We start from the raw sequence: 18,695 nt of genomic DNA, 5'->3' as shown, positions 1-18,695 counted from the left end.
ACCTTCATATTTTCTGCCCACTCAGAATTGTCTATCCACATACCTCTTCCCTAGACATCCTTGTCACCAATTTTCCAACTATGCTCCTTCCAAGTCCCTGACCACCCATTCAAACCATTAGTGACAACACATGGATCAGTATAAAACTGCAACTTTGGCCATTTCTCCTTCCAAGAAAAATTAACAGCCAGGTGCACTGATTCACTTTCTGCCTATTGACAGGATTTCCCTTTACCACTGTTATTCAGGGATACCCCAGAATGGGACTGTAATAACTGTATGCTTTCAGAACCATATACAAACTGCAAACCTGTTTCCTCCTCCACAGTCAACTGATCATAAGGTCCTTGACAAGAGGTCATACCTGTTGACTGAGAAAGAGAACATAATGTGGCAGGAGTGGGAAGGATGGATATTGGGGCCACTTCCTCATAACATACTTGTGCTTTCAAGGTCCATTCTGACCTATTTTGTATATACCGCCTTCATTTTATGATGCTGTGCATGCCCATTTTATGGCTTGGTGGGGCACACAACAGCCAGCTCATAATGGTAACTCAGGTCTCGTGGTAACTTTGTGACCCATGGGTAAGCATTCTCTCCCTCCTAAGGACCTATAGCAGACCATAACCTATTTCTCAAAAGGAGAGTAGTTATCTACAGAGGATGACAGTGCTGTGATTTAAACTCCTAAGTGTCTGTGCTTTGTCTCTCCTAGAGGGGTCAACCAATGGCTCCAGACAGAACCTCTATTTCTTACTGACACTTCCTTCATCATTGGATTTGCCGGATAATATAACTAAAATGACAAAGCAGCTTGCACATCAGATTGCACCTGTTGTAGGGCCTCCTTTTGTACTGGTCCCCACTCAAAACTAGACGATTTTGGGGTCACTTGGTAAGTGGGCCAGAATTGTACACATGAATGTGGAATATACAGAGCCCTGATGTTTTAAATTTTGTTAAAACTGCAGGAAGCAATATGTGAGAAATTGGTTGTCTTTTATAATAAATTCTGAGGAAAGTATCCCTTCAAGAAAAGAAAGGCTGAACTGTGGTGCCATAGTAATAATCTAGATTTGAGTGCACTAAGAAAATAGAAGAAAGGGTCTAAATATAAATTGTGTGGACTTCCAAACTGGTCAAGAGCTAAATCTGAAATGAAGGAATTTTTTCTACATTTTTTGATTTGTAAGCCATTTTCATTTCACATCAAGTCTCATCATTGCTCTTCCTTTTGAAAAACTGTCTTTTTATATTCCTGGGACTCACTTGTCATATTTTTTATAAGCCATAACCAGTTGTGTCTGTTTTTACATTGTCCTCTTGACATAATATAACCTGTGGCAGATGTAACTATCATATCTCAGTGACTTTTAAATAAGAGATGCCAGTGGGATGGATTCTAGAGATGTGTCATGTCACCCAACTTCACTCACAGAATCTTAATGACCAGATGTGGTTCCAAGTAATGGCAATATAGTTTAGCCACAAAGACTGAGAACTTGCTGTGAGTTGAAGGTAACATTAGGAATTGTGAGCCAAACCCTCAAGGTGTTTGCCAGAGTAATGACAATATTAACTGATATTTTCCCAGTACTTAACCTGAGTCAGCCACTGTTCTAAGTGTTTCAACTATGTTAGCTCATTTAATCCTTACAATCCATGAGACAGATAGGACTATTATCACAGACTCAGAGAGGATATTGAAGGATAAGTGAGTAAGTGAATTGTTCAGAGGAAAAGAGCCATGAAGTGGTAGTGCATAATTTCAACCACAAGTCTGGCTGCCAAATCTGAACTCTTAATAATGATTACTTTATAGTATATTCCAAGGGGAGAACTGCATTAAAATAATAATGGTAATAATAATAAGTACAAAAATTGACATCATTATGTTCTCAGAACTATGCTAAATACTAAATTTACATTATCCCATTTAACATTCACATCAGTTCTATGAAATAAGTACCATAAGAATTTTGGAGTTTTAGATGAGAAATGTAAGATAGAGTGAGCGTACACTATCTTGCTCAATGTCCCATAGCTAGGAAGTAGAATCATTGGAACTTGATCCCAGTTTCTCCAAACTTGGTTCCACAAAAAAATTAAAACCTCTTACCACAGGGCTATGCTTTAGTTAGCTAATAAGTTAAAAATGTAAGGGTTCCTTTGTCTTCCAGTGAGGCATTCTGAAAAGGTGGAGGGATTTAGGGGCTCACTTTCTCTCTCTGATGAGTTGTAGAGGTGGAACCTCAGAATATACACATTGGGTATTACATTCCACACCTCTAGTTAATTAGTGAAAAGTATCAGCCGACCACTTGGCTTGTGGGAGGAACTTCTGGCAGAAGATTTCTGAAGCAAGTGTTCTATCAACTTTACACAGCCAAAATTTTTCTTCTCTGTTCTTGGGGGGAACGGTTGAATATGGGAGATTGTCAGATATGGGTTGAAAATATAATATTGAGAAAACTCTTTAGAAAATATAATAATGAAGGATTATCTGTTTAAGGTGCTTAAGGAGAGAGGCATTTGGCACAGGGGCAAGCTTCTAGGGAGTGTGTGGGTGCTCGTTTTGTCATAGGTGGAGACCAATGCAATGAGTGGGAAGGTGTACCCACATTCTGTGGAGGCCTGATGTTCTAAAAGGGAGGGAATTGTGTCTCTCAAGAGAATTGGTGTTTCCCAATGGGGGGAGGACAATCACTATGTCAAGTTCTTAGCATTGTTGTAAGTATCTGTGAATCTGGTCCTTCAAGCAGTGAAGAACGTCACTGTGGGTCATGAGGGGAGAGGGAGAGAGGAATAGAATAGATGGAAGCAGGGTAACTGGGCAGCAATGGAAAGGGTCCCCAAGATTGTGCAATGATGAATATAGAACATGTTAAATTTCACCAAAAATGTATAAAAGTCTGTATGCTAAAATGTAAACCATAATATAAACCCTAAATAATGAAAAATTTAGAAAATTATTATACAGTTTAAAATATAAACCATAATGTAAATGAAAATGAAACCATGTTTTATAGCTATGTTTCAATATCTGTACATCAGGTGTAGCAAATATAACATGAACATTCAAAAAAGATCAGAGCAGGGTTAGGGGGAAAAGAGTTTGATGTTGGATATATGGGAGTCCCGTATATTCTATATGTGACTTTACTGTCATCTAAAACTATTTTGAAGACAAAATTAAAAATTAGGGAAAAAAAAGGATGCAAATACAAAGAAAATAAAACAGAGCTGGTTCCCTAAATGTTACTTTAAATTGGTTCCTCTGCTATAAGATGGAACAACCCATTCCCCCTGTTTCTTTTGTTCCCAGTTGTGATTTTTAAAACATAAGATTAAATGCTTAAGCTGTAATCAGGGTTTAGAGTTGCAGTCTTGTCTAAGATAAGGTCTGAGATAGTGATTATTATAACAGCAGACTCATCAACACATGGAGATTATAGCAATAACTTAATAGTACTGTCCCACTGAGAGAGTGCTGAGCTCCTAGCCAGGGGAGCCCAGTCACATTCTCTAATGAAATAGCAACAATCTCCCAAGTGCAAGGGTTAAGACCAGTGAAGAAGGATATTCCAATGATGAGCCCTTGATACTGAAGACAATGCTTATGACCCTGTATGCCTGAAATATGAACTGTGCCTAGAGCTGCAGGGTGCCTAAAAGTTACCTCCTGAGAGCCTCCATGTTGCTCAAATGTGGCCACTGTCTAAGCCAAACTCAGCATGCAAATGCGTTACCTTCCCCCCAGTATGGGACATGACTTCTGGGGATGAGCCTCCCTGGCACTGAAGTATTACTACCAATCATTAACTGGTGATTCAACTAGAAAAAGAAGTTAAATAAAATGGGAAATTGTAAAGACAAATGAGTATATATAACTAAAGGTATTGAAGAAAGAATTTGGAGGTCCTCAGAAGGATCTGACTGCACATGCCTCAGCCGGATCCCAGAGACAACCAAAGTAGATAGAACCGCAGGTACTGGTGCTCCTGAAGACCATAGAAACACACAGGTGGTACAGTAATGGACGATGTCTCTGGAGTTCAGTGCCTTGTCAGTAGGCCCTACTTTGGAATTTGTGTTGCTGAGGGTGATGGAGTTGGACTCAGATGTGACTTTTCTACACATGCCTCTTCTATTACTTTTACTGAACCTCTGGTTGGCACCAGGGATGCTGTATACTAAGGAGACTTGAATCTCTGGACTGGCCATGTGCCAGATGGGAACTGAGACTCAGCAGAGTTGCAAGTCCTAGTCTCCAGTTTGTTGGACATACTCAGGTCCACTAACAAGGAGGTGAAGATGGTCAATTACCACTCCAGGGAACCGAGAGTGCCTACAACACCAAGCAGGAGAATCACATCCATCAACCCTGTGGGATCTAAGCCCCCTCTGAGTATAGAAATGGAATGGACACCACCATCCCACGGTCTGCAGGATGGAGGAATAAAATATGGATTAGAGTGAACTTACAGGTATCTACTATAGAACTATTGTAACTAGTAATGGAAGAAACTCTAGTATTGATGTGAAGAAAATGGCCACAGTAGTTGCTGAGGGCAGGGAGAGGGAAGAGATGAGATTTGGGGGCATTTTTGGAACTTGGAGTTGTACCAAATGATATTGCAGGGACAGATGCTGGACATTATATATCCTGCCATAACCTAATGAAAGTAGTGGGGATGAGTGTAAACTACAATGAAAACTATAATCCATGCAATGCAGCAGTGCTCCAAAATGTGTTCAACAAATGCAATGAATGTGCCACAATGATGAAAGAGGTTTTTGATGTGGGAGAAGTGGTGTGGTGGGGCATGCGGTATATGGGAACCTCTCAAATTTTTTAATGTAACATTTTTTGTGATCTATGTATCTTTAAAAATTCAATACAAATAAAAATAATAGTACTGTCTTTAGTCAGTTTTAAGCAAGGCAGAAGGATCTTTAATTTTGCCTTTTAATATTTTATTTACTTTTTATTTTTTAACTTTTTTACTGAAGTTGATCATTCATACATGAACAATAAGTGTAAAATAAAAGTGGTAAACTTACAAAATAAACATGGATATCATCATACGGGGCTCCCATACATTACACCACTAACAACACCTTGCATTATTGAGAAACAATTGTTATAAAACGATGAAAGAGCATCATCAATGCATTATTACTTACTATATCCAATATCTTATATTTGGTGCATTTTCCCCCATCCCACCCATTTATTTTTATTAATTTTAATTTTTATTATTAAATTGTCTTTTTTAAAAAGATACATAGATCTCAAAAAATGTTGTATTGAAAAAATAAGAGATTCCCACATAACCCTCGCCTCATCCACCCACTCTTCTCACATCAACAGCCTCTTTCATCATGTTGGCACATTCATTGCATTTAGTGAATACATTTTGGATCACTGCTGCACTGCAGGGTTTATGGTTTACTTTGTAGTTTACATTCTCCCCCAGTATTTTCAGTGAGTTATGGCAGGATATATAATGTCCAGCATCAGTCCCTGCAATATCATTTAGGAAAACTCCAAGTCCTGAAATTGTCCCCACATCTCATCTCTTCTTCTTTCTCTCTGCCCTCAGCAACAACTGTGGCCACTTTCTCCACATCAATGCTAGAGTTTTTTCCATTACTAGTCACAATAGTTCTATAGTAGAATATCAGTAAGTTCACTCTAAGCCATATTTTATTCCTCCATCCTGTGGACCCTGGGTTGGTTATGTCCATTCCACCTCCATCTTCAGAGGGGACTTAGATTCCACATGGTTGTTGGATGTGATTCTCCTGCTTGGTGTTGTAGGCACTCTCAGTTCCCTGGTGTGATGGTTGATCATCTTCACCTCCCTATTAGTGGACCTGTGCAAGTCCAACAAATCGAAGAGTAGGAGCTGCAACTTTGTTGAGGCTCAGGGCCCAGCTGGCACATGGCTATTTGTTGGAAACTGAGGCACAATGGCTTCTAAAGGAGAGATGTGCTGTCTCCATGCTGGTGCTGTCTCCATGACTACACTTGCAACCTAAGGAATGTGGTGATTGGGAGTTCCCGGCAAATGGGCTGAATCTGTTAAAGGCTGAAAGGAAAGATGAGCTCATACCTTTTGTAATGAATAGAACACTTAGACTTTGTACCTTGAGATAAGATTTTTTTTCTAAAATTCCTTAGACTATAGGTAATGCTGATAGTTAATACATGTTGCTCCTTAATGTCACGTATGCTATGTTTGTGCTAGGTCTGTGCTTATTGGCACGTAGGCTGTGGTGGTCCTGCTTGTAAACACGTACACTGTCATATATAAAGAGCCCCTTGTAATCAATGAAGTCGTCTGATGAGCTTGAGGCTTCAATGCTCTCGGAACCCCTGATCCCAATCTCTCTTTGTCTTTCATTCCTGATACCCTTTGGGTCCGTCAACTCCGACAACTGGTGCCCAACGTGGGGCCTGAAGTAGTTACTGTAGCAGAGATTCTTCCATGGTCATATCAGCAATGCAGAAACAGGAAACCTTCCTGAAAGGTTGAGACGTCCAATGTAGGGTGACCCAGGTCAGAAAATACAAGTAAGAATTTTAATTGATTTTGTTTCTGCTAGCATCAGGATATGGGAAATCAACCAGCATGTCTGGAAGAATATTCACAGGTACTGAAAAGTCTTTTAAAAACTGTCATAGTTGCAGTGAAAACTGCAGATTTAATTGAACTTTTTGCTCTAGTACAAAAACACTGTTACTGGTTTCAGCCAGAAGGAAAGAATCTTTTAAATCTTAAACAATGGAAACAGGTAATGAGGGTGCTATGCAGAGCATACCAAAAAGGAGAGAATATACCATTCTCAGTGTGGGCTTTAGGGCAACAGATTGCAGGTGCATTAGATCCCCTGCACTCAGAGGAAGAGGAGGAAGAAATTACCATCTTCCAGGGAGCCCCATGACACAGGTCATCAGAGTGAGACCAGGGAGGAAATAGAGGATAAGGAGGAGGAGGAGGGTGAGCCTCCTGATGAGAAAGAAACAAATCCTTCCCTGCTGAAGCAGATGTCTAAATTAAATATTTCTAAAGCTAACATTTATCCTAATATGTGTGATGGGACCCCTACAGCCCCCACCATTACAATGCCTACAGTTTCCAGAATTTTTCCTACTACCTTGGAAAATAAGCTTTATACAAAAAAATGTATTTGTACCTAATCCAGTTCCTACCACTCCTTTGATGCATTGTTTGTTGCAAGGGTCTTGGCAGGGGGATCCTGAAGCAATGCAATTATTAACGGCTTTTCCAGTAAATACTCAGCAAATTCCTCCAAATGCAAATAACCCTCAAGGAGGATATAATGTTCACCATGAACCCCTGCCTTTTAAAATTTTGAAAGAACTTAAACAAGCTTGTGTACAATTTGAAACTAATAGTCCTTACACTTCTGGCTTAGTGCAGGGGCTGTCTCAAACTGATCGACAAATTCCATGGGATTGGGACGTGCTGGCTAGAACTGTATTGAATCCAGCTGAGTTTTTGCAATTTAAAACATGATGGACAGATGAAGCCAATATGATTGCATGCCAAAATGCAGTAGAAAATTCTCCCATACTCATTACTGCAGAACAATTAATGGGTAGTGGTGCTTGGTCCGGTATTCAAGCGCAGCTTCAATATGATTATCTGGCTATAACGCAAGAGCATAATTCATGTTTGGCAGCTTGGAAGCGTATTTGTGCACCTGGTGAACCTATGCAATCATTTGCTAAAATAATCCAAGGAGTTAATGATCCATATGTGGGGTTTGTGGCCAGATTAACTGACATTTTAGAGAAAACAATTGAAATACCGGAAGCCAGAGAATTGATTTTACTAACGCTTGCTTTTGATCAGGCTAATAGTGAATGTAAAAAAGCAATTTGGCCTTTCAAGGCTGCTGGAGGTTCAATTCAGGACTATATTAAGGCTTGCCAGGATATTGTCTCTACAACCCATCAGATGGCAATCTTGGCTGCAGCTTTTAAAGGCAGTTTTAAGGGAGAAAAAAAGAAAGGTAATTGTTTTAAGTGTGGGAAGCCTGGTCATTATCAGAAAGAATGTCGATCCTATTTGGTTCACTCTTCTCAAGGTAAAGGGCCGCAAAATCCATCTAAAATATGTCCAGTGTGTAAAAAAGGTTATCATTGGGCCAGAGAATGTAAATCTAAATTTCATAAAAAAGGAGCCCCAATTGGTTCGGGAAACCATTTTGCAGGCTTAGCTCAGGGCCCTCAGACTAACTACATGAGCCTGCCCAGTCAATATCCGGTCAGCAATGGTCAACAACATGCACTCCAGTTTCAGAATTAAGAGCTGCTACAAGAGGCAGTACTGCAGTAGATCTTCCTTCTACTGAAACTAAATTAATAAGACCTAGCATGGGTATTCAAACTATATCTACTGGAGTAAAAGGGCCTTTGCCTGATGCCACCATTGGTTTTACTACAGGAAGAAATAGTTTAACTATGAAAGGATTACTGGTACAAATTGGATTTACTGGTAGTGATTTTAAGGGAGAAATAAAAGTAATTGTGCAAGCTGTAAGTCAAATGCAAATCACTGCCGGACAAAAGATTGCTCAATTATTATTGCTTCCATATCACAAACCTGCATCCCTTCCTTTTCAAAGGAAGGGAGGATTTGGTTCTACAGGAGAAAGAATTTATTGGCAAACTTTTGTAGGTGATGATGGGCCAGAAACTACAATTACTATAAGTGGAAAAGTGTTTTTTTGGTTTGGTAGATACTGGTGCTGATGTGTCTATTATTGCTAAACGATATTGGCCTCAATCTTGGACATTACAAAAAGTGCCCACTGTATTTACAGGCATTGGCACAATGACAAATGTTTATCAGAGTACTGCTATATTTGATGTTTTGGGTCCAGATGGACAAAAGTCTACCTTACAACCCTATGTGGCAGATGTAGGAATGAATTTATGGGGACGTGATTTACTTGGTCAGTGGGGAGCTTTTATCCATATACCTACTTTATCTGAACAAACTAAGTCTCTATATATGGATATGCAGTATAATACTAGAAAAAAGGGAGATCATGGAGGACTTGGATATAACTCAGGTCTACAGGATTCTGATCAGCAGGAAAATTTACCATAGGGGCCATTGAATGGAAGGGCAACCCAATGCCTATAACATGGTTAACTGATACCCCAGTTTGGGTTGATCAATGGCCCCTCACAGTTGAAAAACTTAATGCCCTTCATATTCTTGTAAAGCAACAATTAGCTCAAAAACATATTGAGCCTTCTAAAAGTCCTTGGAATTCTCCTGTCTTTGTAATTTGGAAAAAATCAGGAAAGTGGAGACTATTAACTGATTCAAGAGCTATAAATAAGGTTATGAGCCCTATGGGTGCATTACAACCTGGGGTACCACAACCTTCTATGATTCCCAAAGATTGGCCTTTAATTATTATAGACTTAAAGGATTGTGTTTTTTTTTTAACATTCCATTACATCCTTCTGATAAGGAAAAGTTTGCATTTTCAGTATCCTCTATAAATAATCAAGCACCTATGCAAAGATATCAATGGTGTGTGTTGCCTCAAGGTATGATGAACAGTCCCACTATATGTCAATTATTTGTACATCAACCCTTAGAACAATTGGGAGCAAAATTTCCAAAAGCAATGATTATTCATTATATGGATGATATATTGTTTACTCATGCTTCTAATGACAAACTGCAACAGTTATTTCAGTATGCTGAACAAATTTTTCCTGAGTATGGCTTGCAAATTGCCCCTGAAAAAATTCAAAGAAAAGCACCATATTGTTATTTGGGCATGAAATTGGCTAATGGACGTATTATACCACAAAAGGTGCAAATACACCGAGACAAGTTAAATACTTTAAACGATTTCCAAAAAATGTTAGGAGATATTAATTGGATTCGGCCAACATTAGGAATCCCTAACTATATGTTAACTCATTTATTTCAAACACGCACAGGAGATTCAGATTTGTCTAGTCCTCAAACATTGTCAGCAGAAGCAGAAAAAGATTTGGCATTGATAGACGATCGGATTTCTCGAGGACAATTAACACAAATAGACCCTGACAAATCTGTTGATTTAATTATTTTCTCAACCCCTCAATTGCCTACGGCTCTATTTTGGCAAGAAGGTATATTGTAATGGATATTTTTACCTAATAATAAACAAAAGAGATTGACTCAACAGACTCCAGCACCTACAATCTGATCTATTGGACTTACCACACTCAGCTAAGATGCAGTTGAAGAGGGACAACCACCACACCATGGAGCCTAGAGTGATTACAACTGAAAATGGGAGGATTGCATCCAGCATCCATGTGGAATCTGAGCCTCCTCTTGACATAGAGGTGCAATGGACACAACCAATCCAATGTCCACATAGAAGAGGTGGCATTGGATTGGGAAAAGTGGACATGGTGGACGATGGGTATGGGGAAAGGCAGGAAGAGATGAGAGGTGGAGGCATCTTTGGGACATGGAGCTGCCCTGGATGGTGCTTCAGAGGCAATCACCGGACATTGTAAATCCTCACAGGGCCCACTAGATGGAATGGAGGAGAGTATGGGCCATGATGTGAACCATTGTCTATGAGGTGCAGAGGTGCCCAAAGATGTACTTACCAAATCCAATGGATGTGTCATGATGATGGGAACGAGTGTTGTTGGGGGGGGGGAGAGGGGGGGTGGGGGGGGTTGAATGGGACCGCACATATATATTTTTAATGTAATATTATTACAAAGTCAATTAAAAAAATTAATAAATGGAACACAGAAAAGACAGTAAAAAAAAAAAGCAAACATATCTTCAAAAAATTATTTTTATTTTAGCAAAAGGACGTATGAGACTATTGCAATTAAAAGTGTCTGATCTAGATAGAATTATTTGTGATTTATCTCAAGAAGAAATTCAACATTTATATATAACCAATCCTCAATGGCAAATTGCTATCAGTGATTTTCAGGGCATTATTGATAATCATTATCCAGTATCTAAATTACTAAACTTCTTACGGAGAACTGCTTGGATTTTGCCAAAAATAGTGAAAAAAGTTCCTATTGAAAATGCACACACAGTGTTTACTGATGGTAGTAGTAATGGGAAAGCAGCATATGTTACATTTCAGGAAGAACAGGTTTGGCAGACTCCATATTCATTTGCTCAATGCACAGAGCTCTCAGCTATTATTAAGGTTTTACAAATGTTTCAGGAGCCATTAAATATTGTCTCTGATTCTGAATATGTGTGTTTAACTGTGGCTCATATTGAAACAGCTCCTATTTTTATTACTGATGAATTGTCTCAACTTTTTGCCGATCTTCAAACTCTCATTAGGCAAAGATGTAAACCTATATATATTACCCATATTCAATCTCATTCCTCACTTCCTGGTCCTTTGGCTACACAAAATCCTCAAGCTGATCAGTTAGTGGGATGTTTGCAGGATGCAAGTAAATATCATGCATTAACTCATATCAACAATAAGGGACTTAGGCATAAATTTCCTCAAATAACAAAACATCAAGCTCAAGTAATTATTTGTACCTGTCCCACCTGTGGACCCATAACTACAGTGCCTTTTCAGGCTGGGACTAATCCCAGAGGCTTATCCCCTAATCAACTGTGGCAGATGGATGTTACTCATATACCATCATTTGGTAAGTTACAATATGTTCATGTCTGTATTGATACTTATTCTCATTTTATGTGGGCTACCGCACAAAGTGGTGAACGTTTTCATCATGTTCGTTCCCATTTGTAGTCTGCTTTTACTGTGATGAGATGCGCCTCAAAAATTAAAACTGACAATTGTCCTTCTTATACCAGTAAGTCTTTCCTTGCATTTTGTACTACGTATGGTATTGAGCATACTACGGGTATTCCTTACAATCCTACAGGACAAGTCATAGTTGAACACAGCCATCATACCCTAAAAAATATGCTTTTAAAACAAAAAGGGGGAGATGATGGTACTATAACACCAAAAGATCAATTGGCAAAAGCTTTATTTACTTTAAATTTTCTTAATGTTTATAATTCATTAACACCTGTGGAATGTCACTTTGGAAAATGTAAAACATCTATAGTGGATGCAGGAAATGAAGATCAACCAATATTCTGGAAAGATATTTTAAGCAATGAATGGAAAAAAGGCAGGATCAAAATATGGGGGCGAGGTTATGCTCTTGTCATTTCAGAAAATGGAGAACAAATTTGGTTACCTGCAAAGAGGATTAAACCCTGGAATGAAGTGATGGGGTCTCCTACAACTTCTGATGATGATGATTGTAAGTAATAAGGAGGCTACAGGTAATTATACCTATTGGGCTTATACACCTAACCCCCCACTGCTAAGAGTATTAACCTGGAAAGATCCATTGTTTCCTATTTATCTGAATAAGACCAATATATTTCCTGGGCCAATTGATGATAGGTTACCAATTAAGCCCCAGGAGGAAGGACAAAAAATCTACAATCTCATATTGCCGTTTGACTATCAGCCTCTATGCATTGGTAACCAACCTCCTTGCATGTATGTTCAGAATCAGACTGTGATCATTTTTACAAATAACCATATTAAGTCATTAGTAACACTATTTCCTTCTTATAATTATGTAACAATTAAAAGCCCCAATTATAACTGTCTGCAAAGAGAGGTTGAAAGTAAAGTACGATGGCAGAGATGTCATATGGGAAGAGGATCTGTCATTTTTTAATGATTCCTATGGAATAGTGTGGGAGAGTGCCCCAATGGGGAGTCCCTCTCCACATAATGGCAGATTCATTTGGTATGGTTTGAATAGTAAAGGAAAGCAAATTAGTAATATGCAATATCCATTTCATGAATCCTTAAATCATGACGAAAAGATAATCTTTGCTAAAAATAATAGTGATTGGACATACATAGGGAAATGGATACCTAATCCATGGTGTAATGTTGCATCTATACATATTCAAAGGAACTTATGGAAAGTTTTTCTAGGAATACATATTCAAAGGAACTTATGGAAAGTTTTTCTAGGAATAGAATGGATTGGGAATAATAGTAATTATGGTCAGTATCTGCATTTAGATCAAATTCATCATTTTCAATCATGTGTAAGAGACCCTTATGTGTTTGTGGTCGGAAAATTAACTATAACCGAGGATGCTCTATTTTATAAAAGTGGAGCCTTGCATACCTGTCTGTCTGAGAACATTTTACAGAGTGGAGATTTCATTATATTGGCTCAGAGGTGGTGGGGAATGTGGATTCCAGTGCGACTGAACCGAATTTGGCAATCATCACCTAAGAGTCAACTGCTGTTCCATATGGCTCGAGAAATCCTGAAGCGCTTGAAGCGATTTGTGGGACTGCTGATAGCTGGCATATTAGGACTGATTGTTGTCATTACAGCTGCTGCTACAGTCATCGTGGCATTGCATAAGACTGTGCAAACTCAACAATACATGCATGATTGGCATAAGAATGCTAGTGACTTATGGCATAGTCAAGAACATATTGATGAAGAACTAAACAGTAGAGTTAGTGACCTTGAATCGGCAGTTTCACATCTTGGAAATCAAGTATATAACTTAAATCTACTTAGAGGATTGAGATGTGATTGGAATGAAAGTAACTTTCGTATTACTCCACTTGCTTACAATAATTCTATGTTTGGCTGGGAAAAAATTAAAAATCATTTGATAGGTCATAAAGGTAATATGTCAATAGAAATAGAAGAATTACAGAAAAAGATATTAGAAATGTCTCTAAATCAGATTAATGTAGCTGATGATGAGGATATCTTTAATGATTTGATTTCTCATTTCAATAAGTTTAATCTAGTAAATTGGTGGAAATCACAGCATTACCTGTCAGCTTTAGGAATAGGGCTAATCATATTTGTTCTGTTGCTCATGATTCTCACCTGTGCCGGACAGTGCTTTTGAAGAAAATTGCAAAGTGTAACAGCCATGGGACAAGTGAATAATCTGGTGCTAGCACAAGCACTTCAATAATTTCCCCAAGTTGGAGAGCTTGGCCGGTAGTCAATGAAGGGTAAGACTCTCAAAGGAGGGCAACCTAAGACAGGCACGGTCACCTAGACTAAAACAAAAAGGGGGAAATGTTGGAAACTGAGGCACAGTGGCTTCTAAAGGAGAGACATGCTGTCTCCATGCTGGTGCTGTTTCCATGACTATGCTTGCAACCTAAAGAATGCAGTGATTGGGAATTCCCGGCAAATGGGCTGAAGCTGTTAAAGGCTGAAAGAAAAGATGAGCTCATACCTTTTGTAATGAATAGAACTCTTAGACTTCGTACCTTGAGATAAGATTTTTTTCTAAAATTCCTTAGACTATAGGTAATGCTGATAGTTAATACGTGTTACTCCTTAATGTCACGTACAATATGTTTGTGCTAGGTCTGTGCTTATTGGCATGTAGGCTGTGATGGTCCTGCTTGTAGACACGTACACTGTGGTATATAAGGAGCCCCTTGTAATCAATAAAGTCATCTGATGAGCTTGAGGCTTCCATGCTCTCAGAACCCCTGATCCCAATCTCTCTTTGTCTTTCATTCCCGATACCCTTCGGGTCCGTCGACTCTGACAGCTATTTTCAAGGTAATTCAAATTGTTCAATAAGCTTTGCCTGTTCCCACCTGCTGTCATATATTTGAGTTCCCTGATACTTCTGTCTGTGAAGCGTGCAGTGAAATGAACCTGCTTTATTTCTCTCACACACAGAAGTCAGTGACTCCCCATTGGGAGAGTGAGACAAAGCAGGAGTAGAGCATCCCAGCCATTTCTTTTGGGATCTGGCCTTTGTGAATCCTTTTGACACCCAATTCATCACCCAAGTGGCCTTGTAGTATATGCAGAAGGTTTATCAAAGTTAGAGACTAATCCCCTTCCCCAACATTCCCCAGTGTAGCAATCTTTCCTGACCTATCATTAAAAGAAATTGTCTCAGTAGGAAGCTTCTCTTTACATGCCCCCTGCTTCTTTTTATAATGACTTGTCTTTGGGCTTACGTGCATTTTACTGACAGTGTATCCCTTCTGGGAATACTGGGAATGGGCTGAGAGGGTATGGTACCTTGATTTTATGAAATAACAGCAGTTTCTTCTTGCAGTCCCTACAATGTTAAGGTCAGACTTTAACAGGAAAAAAACAACACAATCTATCAAACTTTAAAAACAATGCATCAAGTTTCCTTCATGATAATTTCTGCTACAGCAGTACATAATATCTCAGACCTGGAATATTGATGGCAGAAGGAAAAGCATTGTGATGAAGGTGATCTCAGGAAGAGGGGTGGGTGAGATGACATGTCTGCCCTTGTAGGATATGTACCATTGTAAACTTCTGCTATTTTCAGTGAAATACTTTTCTCCTCATTGGAGTTTTGTCCTGTCCTGCTATTTAGTCTGGTCCCCATGTTGGATTTTATGTCTAAACCAGTGAGTTTCAAGGGATGGACAAGTTTCTGGGTCTGTCCTGTGAGTATTTACAGGATGAAAGAATAAGGAGGCAGTGTGAAGCCAAATGTTTATCAAAATGGGGAACAGGGTATGCATGGTTTGAAAAAAGTATTGACTATTATAATAATTTAATGGGATAACATCTGGAAAAATAGTGAATAATATAACAACTTATTGGTATAAATTTTGACAAATTTCAAATTTTCCTTGCCATGGATATCAGTAACACAGATATATTATGATATTAGCTTCCTAATATCAGAGATTTTCAGATGGTCTGGTGGCAAGTCCCCCAACTTGGGATAAGAGTTAAAAACAGATTGAGAAAATGAGCTTTACCTTTTATTCCTTTTTTTCTCATGTATTTTCACTCTTACCAGTGACCCCTTGATTTCACGAGTGCCCTGCATAGGTGAAGGAGGAAAGAGTGCCTTGTCTGACAGCACCATGACCTTTTTAAAGGTTCATCTCAATGTTTATTTTCTTATATTTTTTCAACCTGCCTTTGCATTTCACTTGTTTTCTGCTGTGGTTGCTTCTCATTGTTTATTCTTCTTGTTGGCTGTTTAAGTCTGTTATCTTCTATTTGACTTCTATTTCTTGGAGCCTGGCCTTGTCTTAGTCATTCAAATTCTCTCTATCTTATTTAATTTTCTGTCTTTATCTGGGTCTTTGCTTTGTGTCTCTATCACAGAGATATATATACAAATTTGTATACGAAAATATCCCCCTCCCCCAAGACTCTCAGTTACTTCAGTTACTTTATGGGGTGCAGGAGGGAATGTTGATGTTTCACATATCTGAATTCATTCCCTACCCATCCCTCACCTGCTCTAATCACAGTATCTATTAATGTCGCAGTTTGAAGGCTGGGGCCCTGATGCCTCTTCCTGCCTGTTTTTGTAAATAAAGTTTTGAAAATATTTACTGTCTTGTCATTCACATAAAATGTTTACTGACCCCCTTTTTAACCAATTGAACTGTATTATACATCAGAATTACATGGGTAGAGTTTTAAAATGCAATTTTCCAGGACTGACCAACAAAGATACTGATTCAGTTTTGGTGAGTGAACTCATTAATCTGCATTTTCAACAAGCATATTCTTATGACCAGACACATTTGGAAAATGCTGAAAATGTACTCATTGCACAGATAACATAATTGAATCAAGAGATTTCCAGCTGATGAAGTGCAGGTGGAAAGAGAAAATAGTCCTATTTTAGTCACAATTTAAATCATTTACCTTTTTGTCCAAAATTAGGGAAGAGTAAATTTTGTATCTATGTTGGTACTTCTCTTATCTGAAACTTGCTTTTGTGATTTAGTTTTTGTTATTTAAAGTGTGGTCAGGGATGAGTCCACAACCACATGGGCATCATTAAGGAGCTTGATAGCAATGCAGAATTTCTGGCCCTACCACAGCTCAAGTAAATCAGAATTTATACTTTAATAAGATCTGCAGGTGATTCACACGCGTATTGTAACTTGAAAAACACAGATCTTGGGAAAAATAACATTTGTACTAACTAACCTTGTGTCCTTGAGCATGTACACTTAGGGCATATTGTGCAGTAGTAAAATGACTATATGTTTTGTTATTTTTACTTTTTTATTGAAGTTTATCAATCATACATGAATATTCATAAACAATAAGTATATAGAATAAGTCGTGAACTTATAAAATAATCATGCATATCATCAGACAGGACTCCCATACATTTTCCCACCACCAACACCTTGCATTGTTGTGAAACAATTATTACAAATTATGAAAAGCATCATAAAAACATTACTACCAACTATAACCCATATCTTACATTTGATGTATTTTTCCCCCAACGCACCTGGCTAATGACACACTATATTAGTATTATTGGGTTGTTATTGTTCATGAGTGAATGTTCTCATATTTGTTCTTTTAACCACATTTGATCTTCCACCATAGGATTCTATGTGTTATACAGTCTCATGCTTGTACAAGTCATTCAAAGTGTACACTCAGTGGCTCTCCTATTCATCACAGAGTTGTGCTATCATCACCTCAGTCAATTTTAGAATGTTTTCATTACTCTAACAGCAAAAAAATCCTCATATACCCCTTATTGTTGTCACTTAGATTTGATTTATCTTCTTTGCCATTGTTACAAAATGATTACAATATTAATGTTAACTATAATCCATAAGTTATAGTAAATGTAGTTTTTCCATGTATCACCATATACTTAACACTTTTTAAAGGAAGGACATTCTTATATCATTAACCACAGTCTTCATCCACCTACAAAATCACTATGTTAAACAGTCCATACCTTATTCTCTAGCTCCTTTCAATTGAAAGATTACATTCCTTACTACCCTTTCAGTCACAATCGCATTTATAAATCAGCAGTGCTACTCACTATAATATATTACCATCAACTCTACATTCATTTCCACACATTTACAATAAAACTTATTTAAAATTCTACATACATTAAGCATCAGTTCCCATTTTTAACCTACATTCAATTTCCTAGTAACCTGTATTCTAGAGCTTACCTCTGTGAGTTTACTCATTTTTGTTCATGTTAGTGAGACAATACAATATTTGTCCTTTTTGTGCCTTATTTATTTCACTCAACATAATGTTTTCAAAGTTTCCATGTTGTCATATGCATCCTAATTTCATTTCTTCATGCAGTTGAATAGTATTCCATTGAATGTATATACCACATTTTGTTTATCCACAGTTGGTGGACACTTGAATCATTTCCGTATTTTAGCAATTGTGAATAATTCTGTTATGAAAATTAGTGTGCAAATGTCAGTTAAGGTCTTTGCTTTTAGTTCTTCTGAATATATTCCTAGTAATGGGATTACTGAATGAAACAGAAGCACTATATTTAGTTCCTTGAGATTCTGCTGAACAGTCATTAACATAGCCTGCTCCATTCTACATTCCCACCAACAGTGAGAAATGTTCCTATTTCTCCACATCCTCTCCTGCACTTATAATTTTCTGTTTTTGTAAAAATGATCATTCTATAAGGTGTGTAAAAATATCTCATTGTAGCTTTGATCTGCATTTCCTAAAAGCTAATGATGTTGAATGTGCTTTTTTGGCCATTTATATCTCCTCTTTGAGAAATGCCTATTGAAGTCTTTGACCTATTTTTAAAAATTGAATTGCTTGCTCT

Source organism: Dasypus novemcinctus, chromosome X (assembly GCF_030445035.2).
Source record: "Dasypus novemcinctus isolate mDasNov1 chromosome X, mDasNov1.1.hap2, whole genome shotgun sequence".
In the NCBI taxonomy this organism is placed as follows: domain Eukaryota; kingdom Metazoa; phylum Chordata; class Mammalia; order Cingulata; family Dasypodidae; genus Dasypus; species Dasypus novemcinctus.
The sequence above is the reverse complement of the archived record's forward strand: the minus strand, read 5'-3'. Positions refer to the sequence as shown.